Raw genomic sequence first — 12,383 nt, forward strand, 5'->3', positions numbered from 1 at the left:
TGACCCAGGACAATTCTGAGGGATTTATGGTAAAGATGCTACCCACATTCAGAGGAAGGACTGCAGGAGAGGAAACATATAAGAAAAACAACTGCTTGAATGCAAGGGTCGGGGTGGACATGATTGAGGGTGTGGACTCGAAACTACCACACCAATGCAACTACCAACAATTTGGAAATTGGTCTTGATCAAGGACAAATGACAAAACTAGTGGAAATGTGCATTGGCCATGGGTGGGGGGAGTGCAGGGGGCGAAGGGGAAAGGAGGAGCATGAATCATGTAACCATGTTAAAAATGAATATTAATAAATGTTTGGGGAAAAAAAAAGCTATTTTAGTGAACAAAATTTCAAGGCACAGAACTGGAAGAGGAGAATGATTCCAAAATATATATAAGCAAAGCCTCAAAGAAAAATAGAGCTTGGACACCAACTAAACTAGAATTCCCGAATGAGATGAGGCAATAATTGAAAAAAGTTTAAAAATTATTTTAAAAAATGAAATGAAGAGCAATATGGAACCATGCCTAAGAACTATCTGGAACTACAACCAAAGGTCCATAAAACTAGGCATACCCTTTGACCTAACAATACCACTACTGGGTCTATATCCCAGAGAGATCAGAGATAAGGAAAAAAGTACTGTACTAAAAAAAAATTAGCAGCTTTTTTTTTTTTGTAGTGGAAAATAATTGGAAACTGAGGAAGTGTCCATCATTTGAAGAATGGCTGAAGAAGTTTTGGTATATGATTGGAATGGAATACTATTGCACCATAAGAAATGATGAACAGGATGAGTTCAGAAACTTGGAAAGACTTATATAAACTGATGCAAAGTGAAGTTAGCAGAACCAGGAGAACAATGTATACAATAACAGAAATATTGAATGATGATCATCTGTGAAAACTAAACTATTAACAGCAAAGTAAGTTTCCAAGATATTCACAAGGGAATCAGGATGAAAAATGCTATTCACAGACAAACAAGAAACCGTTGGAATCTAACTGAAGATCAAATGATATCATCTATTCTATTTCCTTCCTGAGTTTTTTCTTTTTTTGCATGTGTGATATGTCTTCTGTCATAGTATAAGCAATGTGGAAATATGTATTGCATGAAAGCACTAGTAAACCTATATCATCTTCAGAGAGGAGAGAGAATATGAATCATAAAATGTCAGAAAACAATGGTTAAAAATTGTTTCTACATATAATTGAAAAAATTGAAAGTAAAAAAATGTAATGATAACACTAGAGAAAAAAATAAAAAATAAGTTAGAATTATGGAGGAAGTAATTGGAAAAGGAATTAACAGGTTAGCACAAGGAGTCACAAAACTCTGCCCATTGCAACAAACTCCCTGAAAATTAGGATGGACCAAATTGAAGTCAATGATTCTATAAGGCAACAGAAAATATTAGTCAAACAACTGAAAATAAAGAAGAAAATGAAAATATTTTATATCAAAAACAACTAATCTGAAAAACACATTGAGGAGAAAAACATTTAAGAATCATTGGGCTTTCTGAAAGCCAGGACTAAAAAAAGAGCCTCTTAAGATTCTGATATTCTAATAGCTGGCAGTTTGACTAGAGAATGATCTTGTGAACTTTGAAAGATTTAAAGATTTAGACTTTCCACTGGACTTTGGAGCATTGTCTCTAGAATACCAATGGTCTAATATAGAGAGTCAGCTCTCTATATTTTTGGGGGTCCTGAATGGCGTTTAGTGGCATTGGATTGAAAAGACAGGAAACAGAAACTGAGAACAGCCAGACTAGTGGTTAGCCCATAGCTGCTCCAACTGCTATGGAGTTTGGAGTTTATTTATATACTGGTTTTAAACAAAGAACACAGAGAAAAAAGTCACAGCTGTGAAGGGGTTACAAATCATACACAACCCATTAAAGTCTAAAAAGTAGAGAGATAGGTACAAGAGCAAGGGCCAAATTCCAACCACCAATTAGTAGGGGGTCAATTCTGGGAACAGAAATATATTTCATGGAGATTTTACCAATTGAGTCCTGTCTTTCTGATTTACAGAATTGAACCTGGTCAGATAAAGTCTGGACTAGATTGTCCGGCTCCAGTTTTATCTAAGTAATATTTTTTTACTATATTTTCAGGCTTCTTAATTATCAAGGAGAAAAATGGTGAACTCAGTAGCTGCTGGTCTGTTAAGGACTCAAAGCTTTCCAATAAGAATATTAAGAAAAGGTGGAGATCTGAAAATGAGTCAAAAGAGGAGCCTTAGATTTTTACCTTAGATGGCCCATTCTATCTGCATCTGACATGCAGTGCAGAAAAATCATACACATAGTTTTACTTGCCGATGATTTTGTAATGGGATCCAGATAAAACATCTATTACAGACTCTGTTTCTCTAAATGACTCCTAATAGCCTCCTGGAGGGGTCAAGTTGTTTTTGGATTAACCTACCTGCTGGTATTAGAGCTTTTCAGGGCTCAGGTGACCAGGACCAAACACAAAGACTGCCTCAGCCTGGATTGGTCACATAGGGAATCCAGATAACAGGCCCTAATTTTGACCCTGTTTCTCCAATGGCTCTCTACAGTCTAAGATAGCATCTAATTGGGCCAGTGGATAGAGTGCCAGGCTTGGAGTCAGGAAGACTTGTATTCAAATCTGTCCTGAGATACTAGATATGAGGGCAAGTTACTTAACCCTGTTTTCCTCAATTTCCTCATCTCAATTATATCATCTTAGTTGGTTTTTCCAAAATTAATTATCTCTGCTTAGCAAATTGATTATCAGTGAGGTATACACTAGATGGGAGCTCATGAATAATAGTACTAGAAAATTCCAAACCCCTGAGAATTACTTCAAAAACTCCAAAGAGAGAAATAGTCAATTGCCTTTTGGAGATCCAATGTAAGTGGGAGATAAGGAAGCAATATAGAAGAAGTGTTATAATGGTCATAAATACTTTGATGAATGATTGTGAAAACTATTCAATTAAAACACATATATAATTTCTCAACAATGCTGACAAGAGTACTAGAATTAGGAGATCTGGAGATGAATCCCAGCTCCAATACATAATTAGTTGTATGACCTTGGGGCAAGTCACAACCTATCTGAGCATCAGTATCCTCATTTATAAAATGAACACAATAATACATGCTTTATAAATGTTAATTAATTTCATGAATGAACACTTATTAAACTCTTGCTATGTGCCAAGAACCATGATAAATTCTAAGCACAGAAATAAAAAAGGGAAATAATCCCTGCAAAGAAGTTTATAATCTAATGGGATAGACAGCATGTATAGGTGAGGGATCATCTTAAAAAAAGTATAAGGCATATGAAGTATAGCCTTGATCTTCCCTCTTTGTGTCTTTACAACATTTTAATGTCTGAAATTCTCTGTTCTCTCACCTCTTCCTTACATTTCCCTGGCTTATAGGCTTTTTGGGCTGCTATTGCTGCTGTTATTAATTCTAGTTTTGTGGCTGTTAGTTGATGTTTGAGAGTACCAGATGTTGGAGTGCAGGATAATTGAGATGTAACCATATTTGAAAGGGCTTCTTCTTCTCAATTATCTCCTTCTTATGGTTTATTTCATGGACTAAATAGAAGGCTTTTATTTTCCTTGAGAAAGAATATTATGCAATAAACTGAGTTTTCATTCTAAATTGTATGCTTAATGTGCTTTATCTTTGCCTTTTTCCTTAGTTATCCCACTAAATTTAGATAAATATTCAAATCTAGTAGCCCCAATATAGGAATAATCTCATTAGCAGTCATTTACCATTTTTGCCCTCAGAGTTAAAACAAATGATTTATCTATTCTAAAGACTCATAAGATAGAGAGCTGGGCTTGGAGACAGGGGGTTCTGGGTTCAAATATGACTTCACACTTCTTAACTGTGTGACACTGCACAAGTCACTTACCCCAAATTGTCTAGCCATTACTGCTCTTCTGCCTTGCAATACTTAGTATTGATCCTAAGACAGAAAGTAAGGGTTGGGGGGGAGGGGTGGGAAGACTGAACAGGAGATTCAAAGAACCATTGTCTTCTAAGGGAACTCCTTCAGACATTATTAAGCCCATTCCCCATATCCATCCTAGATAAAGGAGGATCTTTTGTTAAATGTAATTGGTTCCAGAGAAAGAATTATTGGAGTTAGATGGATGTGAATCAAAGTATACTATCTTTCACATCAGTATATTTATGGTTTAATTTTGGGGTTCTGGTTTTCTTTGAGTGTATTCTTACAATAACGACCAATATGAAAGTATGTTTTGTGTGATAAAAACAAACAAACAAAAAATAAATGTAATTGGAGATTTCGTCTCACAGTCCTGAATTTATAGAGGGAAGAGTTCTTTTTGTAGCCTAAATAAACTCATTAGCTACTCCAAAATGTATTTAGTCAATAACTCACATTTTTATAGCACTTTAAGTATTATAGGAAGGAAGGAAACAAGCATTTATTAAACACCTACTATGTGCCAGGTACTGTTTTGAGTGCTTTTATGAATATTTTCTCATTTGATTCTCACAATAACTACATGAGGACCTTTTCATCATTTTATAGGTGAGGAAACTGAGGCAGAAAGAGATTAAGTGACTTACTTGCCAGGAGTCACACAAGTAGTAAGTGTCTGGGCTAGATTTGAAGTCTGATCTTTTTTATTCCAGGCCCAGCACTCTATCCACAGTATCACCTAGCTATCTCTTTAGAAGGTATTTTCCATAGAACAATCCTGTGATGTCAGCTGCACAAATATTATTAGCATTCTCAGGATTTTTAAAAATTTCTTTGCTGCCTTTTGTTTCCATTTCACAATCATTTCTAGATCCATCTAGTCCCTCATGCTGAAATTAATCATCCCTTGTAACAAAAAGGAAAAAAAAAACCCAGTTAAACAAAAGTAATTTCTATAGTGACTGCAAGGAACAGTTTGCATCATTCTGCTACCAGAGCACCTTGCCTCTCTTCTGCAAGGAGGATTGTTATGTTTTCTTATTCATTTCAGGAATCAAGATTAGCCAATACTTACTGGTGTCATTTTACAAAGGAGGAAAACAGACAGTCTCAGGGAGACTGACCCAAGTTTGTTCACTCATTAAGCAGCAGATCTGGAACTTGCATCTGTCGTGAGAAAGATTATGTAGTATTAGTTGCATATAGTTTATATGGACCTAGCAGGAAAGGCTGGAGCTGGAGCATTCTAAGATGGAATGAAGGAACAGGAAGTTGCTTGTGCCCTGAGAGAGACTCCATTAGTGGTTGGCACAAACTGTGGCTAGCCCTGGAAGATCTCAGACCTGCATCCTGATTTCCTTGGGATCCTGAGTGGTGGTGGTTTCTAACAAGTGGACAAGAACTACAGAGCAGCACCAAGTGGAGGAGAAGTTTGGGATCTGGTGGACAGCATCTCAAGCACACTCTCTCTACTTGGATACCTTGGACCACCTTGGCTTTTGGCATCCTGAGATCATCTGTGGATTACCGTGAGAACTCCAAAGCCACCCACAGCCCTTTACCTGTGCTGGTCAAACCTGGCTGGAACCAGGTTTGAAGCAGCATCCCAGAGACTCCATTACTTCTTCTTTGAGCCCTGCCTGGCCTAGGTCAATTAGAGTTAGTGTAGACAAGTCCTCCCCTTGCCCCTGTGTTTTGGCCTTTAGGGTATTAAGTGTAGAATCCCTTATCCCACCTTTTTAAGTAAATCATAATTAAAACTGTTAAAAACCCCTTTACCTTGCCTGCTGGTTTCAAAGACTCTGGCCTAGTGGTGACAGTTGGTCAACAGCCATTCTTGTCAGTTAGAAGCAGCTTGGCTGTGAACTCTGGTCTCCCTAACCTGGTTCTGTTTCTCCTACAACCCAGTGTGTGTACCTACAACCATTCAGATTATTTTAACATCTCTGGGCCCCATCTTTTTCACACATCCAAGTTCTCTCACTACAAATCCAATACTCTTTCCACTCCACCTTCAAGTTTAGAATGATGTTGTTGGTCAGATTCATAAACTTTTTTCCTCCAGATTTCTAGAGAGAATGAATTACAAAACAGGATCTTTTTTTTCCCCACTGTATAAATATCTTACATAGTAGATTGATAGTAAGTCAATAAAAGCTTTTATGGCCTTGGCAGCCAAATGATATAATCTGAAATGAATTGAAGGTTCAAGTTAAAGGTCCAACATCAGGCTTTGAAAATGCAAGAAAGCAAACAGAAAGGATCACCACACCTTAAGAAGCAGTTCTAAAATACAAAGGATGATTATATCAACCTATTAAAATGCAAGGTGTAATCATGAATCAGCCTTATAACTTCCTTCTTTAGTCAAACTATTCAGGTCTGGGTAAAACTCCCGGATCCATCAGGCAATGGGGGAGAAAAAACTCAGTAGTGGGATAGCTAAATAAGAGAATAGGAAAAAATAACAAAGAGCCACATTGTAGTGCTTTGCTAGGTGGGCCCAGAAGCCAAATATTTAAATAAGGCCTCTAGAAAAAAGGGCAGAGTTCTTCTTAGCCAATTCTTCATGATTAGTGCTATGTTACATTATTAAAAGGAGGCAGCTTATCTATAGTCATATAAAAAAATCACCACTACTATTCTAAATCACTGCTTATTAAAAAAAATGCAAATTAAAACAAGTGAGATACCACCTCACAACTATCAGAAAGACTAACATAATCGAAAGGGAAAATAACAAATGAGGGATGTGGAAAAATAAGAACATTAATGCCCTGTTGGAGGAGTTGTGAACTAGTCTAACATTTGGGATAACAATTTGAAACTATGTCCAAAATGGCTATAAAACTGTGCATACTCTTTGACCCAACAATACCACTACTAGTTCTCTATCCTAAAAAGATAAAAGAAAAAGGAAAAGGACCTATATGTACAAAAAGTATTTATAGCAGCTCTTTTTGTGGTGGCAAAAAATTAGAAATTGAAGGATTGCCTTTCAATTGGACAACAGCTATATGATTGTAATGGAGTACTATTTTATCATAGGAAATGATGAGCAGGATGGTTTCAGAAAAACCTGGAAAGATTTATGTGAATTGATGCAAAATAAAGTTAGCAGACCCTGGAGAACATTGTATAAAGTAATAGCAATATTTATTGTAACAATGGCCAATTATTAAAAACTTAGTTGCTCTGATCAGTATAATGATCCAAGACAATTCCAAAAAATGCTATCCACCTCCAGAGAGAGAACTGATCAACTGAGTACAGATTGAAATATAGTTTTTTCACTTATTTTACTTGTTGTTGTTTTTTTAACATAGTTAGCATGAAAACTTGTTTTATATGATTTCACATATGTAATTTATATCATAGTTTGCTTTCTCAAGGGGTCAGGGAGGGACTGCAAGGAATAAGAGTATTCAGAGCAAAAATATTTTATTTTTGAAAAAAATTTTAAAATATGTTAAAATACAGCAATAAATCTATGTAAATTTTTTTTTCATTCAGGCATCATTAAGGTTATAAATGATCTTTAACTTAAGAATGTTATGCCATACTACTACTATTTATTTAGATTGCACTGAGGCAACACTGGTAGTTAGAAGGCTGGACTCGGTCAGAACAACTTACTGTCACCATTCTGTCTCTGAACTATGTGGCTATGTGGCCTTGGACAAGTTATAACCTCTCAGTTTAAAACTATGAGTTGCAGAACATCTATCTTATACAAACATTGTTATTTGTATGTTGTCTCCCTCATTAGAATGTGAGTGGAAAGGTCTGTTTTTGTCTTTCTTGGTATTTCTAGCAATTACTACAATGCCCGACATAATAATTAATGAACAATTTTTTTGATTATTGTTTACTCCATCAACATGCTTTTATTAAGTGCCTATCATATGCAACTAGGATAGACTAAGGTTACAAAGACCAAAGGAAAACAGTGCCTGCTCTCATACTTATATTCTTTTTTTTTTTTAAACCCTTAATTTTGGTGTATTGTCTTATAGGTGGAAGAGTGGTAAGGGTGGGCAATAGGGGTCAAGTGACTTGCCCAGGGTCACACAGCTGGGAAGTGGCTGAGGCCGGGTTTGAACCTAGGACCTCCCGTCTCTAGGCCTGACTCTCACTCCACTGAGCTACCTAGCTGCCCTCACTTATATTCTTTTTTAATTTAAACCCTCATCTTCTGCCTCAGAATCAACACTAATTGGATGTGACATGGAAAAAGATCTAGCAAAAAAGACTGGGAAGGAACAATTAAACAGACCCAAGTAAGTACTTGAAAAATCCTACAGGATTCTGCAGGAGGAAAAGGCAGTCAGGGTCAAATGCTGTAAAGAGGTCAAGAAGGAGTAAGGATAGACAAGAGTAAATCAAGATGGCAGCTGGGTGGCCAAGTAGATAGAGAGCCAAACCTGGAGACAGGTGGCCCTAGGTTCAAATCTGCCCTCAGACACTTCCTAGTTGTGTGACTCTGGTCAAGTCACTTAAACCTCATTTCCTTGCTCTTCTGCCTTGGAATTAATCCTTATTGATTCTAAAGCAGAAAGTAAACACTCTTTGAAAAAAAAAAAAGAGAGAGAGAGAGATTGAGCTCACTGGTAAATCTGAAGAGGGTACAGAGTTTTAGTTGAATGAATCTAGAAACCAAATTGTAGAGTTTTGTTGAGAGTGAGAGGAGAGGAATTGGAGATAATGCGTATCTACAGTTTTTTCAAGGAATTTGTTTGGGAAAGGGCAGAAAGATAAAAAATCATTCCAAGTGGAGAATGATAGGATCTAGTGAGTGCTTTTAAAGATATGGGAACCAGGGATATGTTTGCAGATAGCAGAGGAGGAACCAAGAGATCAATTGATAGGGAGAGAGATGGAGACCAAGAGTGAGAGAGAAATTTGGAGGAGAGCAGAAGGAAGAAATGTGATTAAGAGGTTAAGGCCTTTTTGAGAAGGATCATTTCTTTATCAGAGAGAGGAATACATAAGGAGATAGTTGGGATAGAGCCATAGAGTTATCATATCTGGGCCCTGATAATTTAGTAGCTGGGTAATTTAGACTAAGCTTTTCTCTGAAATTTGGTCTCCTCACCTGTAAAATGAGTGTCCTGACAACTATACTAGCCAACACAGGATTATTGTAAGGAAACCAACAGTATAAAAATGAATTGTTTATAAATTGTTTATTATTATTTACTTTTTTTTTTTTCAAAATCTTACTTTTCTGTCTTAGTATCAGTTCTAAAACAGACCGGCAAGGGGTGGGCAATTCGGATTAAGTGCTTTGCATGTTCACACAGCTATTAAGTGTCTGGGGTCAGATTTTAACCCAAGTCCTCCAGACTCTAGGCTGCTGCTCTATCCATTGTACTACCTAGCTGTCTTGAGAACTATTTATTAATGGCACCTCTGGCTTGGCTTGGCTTGGCTTTCTATAACCTTAGTCAGTGCCGGCTGACCCCTGAGAGGGTTTTAGTCTTGCAAAGGGAGAATTCTTCCTTCGGGATCCAGTTCCTCTGCTAAACCGACCTGGACGGTTTCCATTGTAAGGGTGGCACAGTGTCCTTCCCTTTCCCCCATCAGGTGACTTCCTGGGGCATTTCCTCCTCTCCTTTCCAGGACCTTTGCACCCCTGGACTTTGCCCTTTCCTCAGTCGACACGGGCTCTGGAAAGACCTCAGCCACACTGCTGGACACAGGCACTCCGGGACCTTCCGACCTCTCCCGAGGGCCATGCAGAGGAGGAACACAGGGAGTGTCGCCCCCAGTTCTGTTAAGACAGACCCCACGGCCCTTCCAGGCGAAGGCACACGCCAGGGGGCGCTCCTTAGGGGCCCCGGGGCGGAGCAGCGCAGGAACGGTGTTCGCGAGGTCGCGGGCGCCGCCGGAGCGTTTGGGGAACGGCACCGCGGGAACCCGGAAACGCCAGAGCCAGAACTCGCCGGGCTGGCGGCGGCAGGCTCAGGAGGAGTGGCGGTGGCGGGGCGCTCTGCGGCTGGTCGGACACGGCGGATCCGGCCATCCGAGGCTCCGCGGGTAGCGGAGCGGGCCCTCCCACTGTGCACCGAGGTGAGCCGAGCCAAGCCCGGGGTTTGGTGGTGGTTGGGGTTAGAGAAGGCCGCGGGAGGCGGCGAGTAACCGACCCCTTGTGCGGTGGTCAGGCTTGCTTCTGAACCCAAGGGTTGGCGTGGGCAGGAGGCCATGGGCTCAGCCGGTAGGAACTTGGGAGGAGTGAGAGTTGGGACCATTCTGAAATGCTTTTATCAGCACAGCCTTGCCAGGTAGGGTGGACCAGTGATTTCATCCCACAGAGGCCCAGAGTGGACAGCAGCGTTAGCTCACATTTGTAATAGGGCGTGCAGGTCTGCAGAGCTCTTTGCATAGATTCTCCCATTTGATCCTTACAACTTCATGAAGGAATCAAATAAGCAACTATTTAGTGAGCACCTACTGTGTGCTGAGTGCTGAGGATACAGAAAGACAACTCCCTCAAACTTCTGTGGAAGCTGGTACCTGAGGCGAGTGGAGAGGCAGTTTGTTCCACACATAGGGAGCAGCCTATGCATATACATGGTTGTGATAGATAGCTTGCCGGCTTCAGGATGTAGCTAGACTATAGTGTGTGAACAGAATAATAACAACAATAATAGCAATTTTATAGTGTTTTAAAGTTTGTAAACACTTTACATACTAAATCATTCCCTCCTATGCCCCCACAAACTCAAACCCAGTACCTACTTAAAAAAAGTAGAAAGCTTAACACGGAGTCAATTTGTCAAAGGTTGTTTGGGTGTTATTAATATTAATTTTACAGGCTAGGAAACAGATTCAAGGAGATTAAGTCATTTACCAAGGGTCACACAGGTAGTAATTATCCCTGGTGGGACTTGAATCCAGCACTTCTTGACTCCAAGTCTAAACACTAAGGCCATGCTACCTCTTAGTAGAGAAAGCCAACTAATGGTGGTTAGTGTTGTGTAGTTTCGTAATCTTAGAATATTTGAATTGGAAGTGTCCTGTCAGAAAATTAAGGCTTAGAGAAATTTACTTTGCTAAATGTCACACAGCTAATACATGGCAGAGACAGGTAGAGAAGTCAGTTAGCCTCTCTGGGTCTTATTTTATCAGTGGTTGAAACAGATGATCATTAGGGGCCCTTGCAGCTCTAGTATTTTGTGGTGCTATGATTTTTTCCATATTGGCCACTGACCCTGGATGTGTGTGATTTGGGAGAGTGGAGGAAAGGGAAGAGATTCTATGCTTCAATGTGAGTGACTCACTTGAAAAATGATAAAGAATATTAGCCCTAATGAGTTAAATAATATGCCTGTTAACTTTGAGTAGCATTCATATAAACTAATTTCCAGGACTATTTATCCTTTGCCTATGCCTTCAGTCACAATCTCTGTTGCGACCTCATTCTAACTTAACTTATTCTTTGTCTTCACTTTAACCTCTAGTTCCTTCATCCTTTTTCTTAGTTTGACACCTTGAAATTCATTCATTACCAAAGCCTGGTGTTTTCACTACCATTTCTGTTTTAAGGCTTCTGCATGAAGTTGGGCCCACCACATATTTCTGTTATCTGCTATGAAGTAGGCCCCTACTGCTATAGGTAGGTCAGTCCTTTTATTTTTTTCTGACTATCCCATTTGCATCAGCTGCTATGCCAGCCTTTTCTCCTCAGCCCTCCTACACTATTTTATTCGCTCTTCCACTCAACAGAGGAACTGACCTCTTATTTTACTAAGAAAATAGTGCCTTCTTCTCTTGACTTTAACTCCACCCTTCCAAACTTATGTCCTTTGCTCCAGTCTCTGAGGAAGAGGTAGTCCTCCTTGGTAGGGTCAATTTCTCTATTTGTGTTCTTGATTTATCACTTATTGTTACTTATAGAGCTAGTCCTCTCCATATTTTTTCATCTTTAATCTCTTTATCCATTGATTTCTTCACCCCAACCTACAAACATGCCTAATTCTACCCTGCACTTAAAACAATGCAAGCCTTTCACTTGATCCTGACTCCACTTCAAGCTATTATTGTTTATCTTTTCTCCTGTTCTAGTTGCCTCCATTTCCTTGGCACCTAAATGTAACCACCACTTCCCAGGCTGACCAACTGGAAAGTTCTACCTGGGTAGAACTTTATCATTATTTTACTCAACATGCTCCAAACCAAACCCATTATTGTTCCCCTGAAATTATTTCTCCTCCAAATCCTCTTTTCCTATGGTTGAAGGAACTAAAGTCCAGCTACCTAGGTTTACAAAATCAGAATCCCCCTTGACTCTTCCCCTTCTTACTCTACTACCAAGATTTGTTGAGTCTACTTTTACATCTTTTGCATCCATGCCCTTTTCTCCTTTCACACCATCAATATCTTAGTTTAGGACTTTATCACCTTTTGCCTAGATTATTGCAGTAG

The 12,383-nt window shown here is 39.1% G+C and overlaps 1 protein-coding gene across 1 annotated transcript in view; it reads left to right on the forward strand.

The window, feature by feature from the left end:
* Positions 1-9,902: 9,902 nt before the first annotated feature.
* SLC35A3 (solute carrier family 35 member A3) overlaps positions 9,903-12,383 on the forward strand; it is a 54,072-nt gene continuing 51,591 nt past the window's right edge. The window contains exon 1 of the mRNA XM_044672133.1: positions 9,903-10,028. The gene's annotated coding sequence lies outside the window, so the exon portion shown is untranslated. The remainder of the gene's footprint in view (positions 10,029-12,383) is intronic.

Source organism: Gracilinanus agilis, chromosome 4 (genome assembly GCF_016433145.1).
Source record: "Gracilinanus agilis isolate LMUSP501 chromosome 4, AgileGrace, whole genome shotgun sequence".
In the NCBI taxonomy this organism is placed as follows: domain Eukaryota; kingdom Metazoa; phylum Chordata; class Mammalia; order Didelphimorphia; family Didelphidae; genus Gracilinanus; species Gracilinanus agilis.